The sequence below is a fragment of the Schistocerca americana genome, chromosome 4, assembly GCF_021461395.2.
Source record: "Schistocerca americana isolate TAMUIC-IGC-003095 chromosome 4, iqSchAmer2.1, whole genome shotgun sequence".
In the NCBI taxonomy this organism is placed as follows: domain Eukaryota; kingdom Metazoa; phylum Arthropoda; class Insecta; order Orthoptera; family Acrididae; genus Schistocerca; species Schistocerca americana.
The window spans coordinates 125775563-125778926 of NC_060122.1; the positions used below are offsets into that span (position 1 = coordinate 125775563).

The 3364-nt window shown below is 44.4% G+C and overlaps 1 non-coding gene across 1 annotated transcript; it reads left to right on the forward strand.

Moving 5' to 3' along the window:
- Window positions 1-2190: 2190 nt before the first annotated feature.
- Trnas-cga lies at window positions 2191-2265 on the forward strand. Its single transcript has one exon. It is a non-coding gene; the product is annotated as a tRNA-Ser (tRNA).
- The last annotated feature ends 1099 nt before the right edge of the window (window positions 2266-3364 follow it).

The window sequence follows — 3364 nt, forward strand, 5'->3', positions numbered from 1 at the left end:
TTTCAGGCTCTTCCCTATAATATACAAATTAGAACCAAAAGCACAGATAAACAATTGTTCCTGTACAAGATTCCCTCTTTTTCCTATATATTAATAAAAGGTCTCCTTCTTTATGATGGTTGTTCTGATCGTTTAGTATGTACTTGCCCCATATTGCATTCTTAACAACTACATTTGTATTGCCAAATTGTACATATAGTTTGAATGGTCTTGTTTATAATCTATAAGTCGATTGGCAATTTTATAATTGAAATTGTCTACTCTTTTTATACTACTTCTTCCTATTTTCCTTAGTTTTTATGTCGGTGTGACTATCGCAGATACATTTCCCTATCCGTGCATGGTATTTGACAATTATTATGTGTACGCACGAGAGGGATGAGTAGAAGACAGTGAAAGAAGCCAACACTCCTAACCAACATGCACGGAAGCGCCAAAAGTCATGGGACACTGACATGCAAATATATAGATGGTGGTAGTATCGCGTACACAATGTATAAAAGGGCAGTGTGCTGGCTGAACTGTCATTCGTTCTCAGGTGTCTAATGTGAAAGAGTTTCCAACATGATTTTGGCCGCAGGACGGGAATTAACAGACTTCGAACGCGGAACAGTAGTCGCAGCTACACGCTTGGGACATTCCATTTCCGAATTCTTTAGGTAATTCAGTACTCCAAGATCTACAGTGTCAACAGTGTGCCGAAAATACCACATTTTAGGCATTACCTCTCACCGCGGTCTACATAACTGCGTGCGGCCTTTACTTAACGACCAAGAACAGCTGCATTTGCATAGAGTTGTCAGTGCTATCAGACAAGCAACACGTAAGTACGACGAACGTATCCGTTAACCATTTCGTGGGCACAATTATTGAGCAGTTTTTTTTTTAAATTGAGAGCAGATAGTAGTTAACAGATAGGTATATTTATCATACAGAATATCAAATTTGTTCCAACTGTGAAAGTGAGGTCACACAACAAGGTGGGAAGTATTCTATACACTGCCCTTCATTGGAGTTAAATGACAATACCAACTTTTTCACTATATGTCATCTTTATTTCATAAATTCACTTCTCTTGTTACAATGATTGTTCACAATTGCTTGCCATAGAATTTTCTGAAACATGGGTCTATGCAAAGTGGTATTTGATAATATGTACAAACACAGCGAGTGCTCTTTTCCGCAGCTTTGGTACTACAATGACGGCACGTCCAGTAGGTTTCTCCTAAAATGGGTTGATGCTCCCCTGCAGCCACATGACGAAAATCTTCAGGTGCTTTACCCCTTTTTGCCAGAAAGACAGGCCTTTTTTGGGATGAGAAGCCAGCGATCAATTGTCTGGCTAGATGGATCCTGTATGTGAGCTGATCATGCTGTCCACTTTCTCTTTTCCTTATTTTCCACAGGATAAAGCTGTTCACTGGAGCAACGTCCACCAGGAAATAAAATATCCTGTGCCACCATTTTACAGAACGTCTGCCAATACCATACCTTTCTCGTAATTGATCAAACTTATCCACACCACCCATTATTTTGTTGTATTCTGCCACAACTTCAGGACAAGAAATTTCTGTACTAGTAACAACCTTGTTTTTCCTTCTCACTGTGGCTGTTTTTCATGGGTCATGAATGGAGGACAGGAAAGCTACTGGACGGTTATCCATCCATTTTACTTCAGAAATGGCTCCTTTTGTTTCAAATTGGAATTATCCTTGTTCCAATTTTACGTTTTCCTTCATAAATGTGGGTAAATCAAAAGTATTTACCTTATACTATAGCTTTGAGGAAAAAAACCCAAAATGTCACGCAAACAGCACTTAAATGTTCCTCTCCAGAGCAACACTCAGCTATACAATGGCTCTGCGCGAAGGTACAGCAAAAACGGCTGGAAATTCCGATTAGAAGTAGTCCACTATACTGAAACTTCGTGGCAGATTAAAACTGTGTGCCGGACCGAGACTCGAACTCGTGACCTTTGCCTTTCGCGGGCAAGTGCTCTATCAACTGAAGCTACCCAAACACGACTCACGCCCCGTCCTCACAGCTTTATTTCCGCCAGTAGCTCGCCTCCTATATTCCAAACTTTACAGAAGCTCTCCTGTGAACCTAGCAGCAGAGCTTCTATAAAGTTTAGAAGGTAGGAGGCGAGGTACTGGCGGAAGTAAAGCTGTGAGGACGGGGCTCGAGTCGTGCTTGGGTAGCTCAGTTGGTAGAGCACTTGCCCGCGAAAGGCAAAGGTCCCGAGTTCGAGTCTCGGTCCGGCATACAGTTTTAATCTGCCAGGAAGTTTCATATCAGCGCACACTCCGCTGCAGAGTGAAAATCTCATTCCAGTACCCTATACTGCTCACTAGGTGGTAGCACGGTACAGAGATGGGAACTGTGAATCCCATGGGACTAGGAGCGAGTTCATTGTAGTGGGAAGCATGTTTACCACGGCTCACGAAAGGGTTAAGACAGTGCGGCAACACGTGTCGTCAGTGGGCTATGGCAGCAGAGGACGACGCGAGTGCCTTTGCTAATTGCGCGGTATCACCTGCAGAATTGTCACCATATTGATGGACCCTAGACGGCCGGTAGGGTTTGAGTGTGGTGCAAGCCCCACGAAGCCACTGAGCCAAGTTGTCAACGAGGCACAGTGCAAGCAGGTGGCGGCCCCATAATGGTGAGGGCTATGTTTACATCGGTCGGACTGGATCCTCTGGTCCAGCTGAACTGATAGTTGACTGCAGACGGCTATGTCTGGCTGCCTGGAGACCATTTGCAGCCATTCACCCACTTCACGTTCCAAAGCAATGCTGATTTTTTTTAATGATAATGTGCCGTGTCACTGGGCCACAATTGTTCACCATTGGCTTGAAGAACGTTCTGGACGGTTCGAGTGACTGATTTGGCTCGCAGATCACCTGACGTGGATCCCACGTAACATTTATAGGACATAATCGAGAGGCCAGTTCGTGCACTAAATCCTGAATCAGCATCAATATAGCAGTAATGGGTGGCTGTGTAACAGGCATGGCTTGTTGCTGCAGGGGACGTTAAGCGACTTGTTGAGTCCATGCCACGCCGAGCTGCCGTACTACGCTTGGAGAAAGGAGCTCCGACACGGTATCAGGACATGCCCCATGACTTTTGTCACGTCAGTGCCGGTCCTGTAACCAATGGTGCCCGCGATACGAAGTATTACGATTGAATGCATGAAACACCTTAAAACAGAGTCTCCTAGGATTCAAACTGCAGATATGGACTTGTGGACCAATGCATTACAGCAGCTGAGCCAGACGGCCACCTTGCATAGGAAGGCGGGCTCCTCACTGACGCCTATACATTTCCGAAAATTTCAAGCGTGTTTCAAATGTATTTA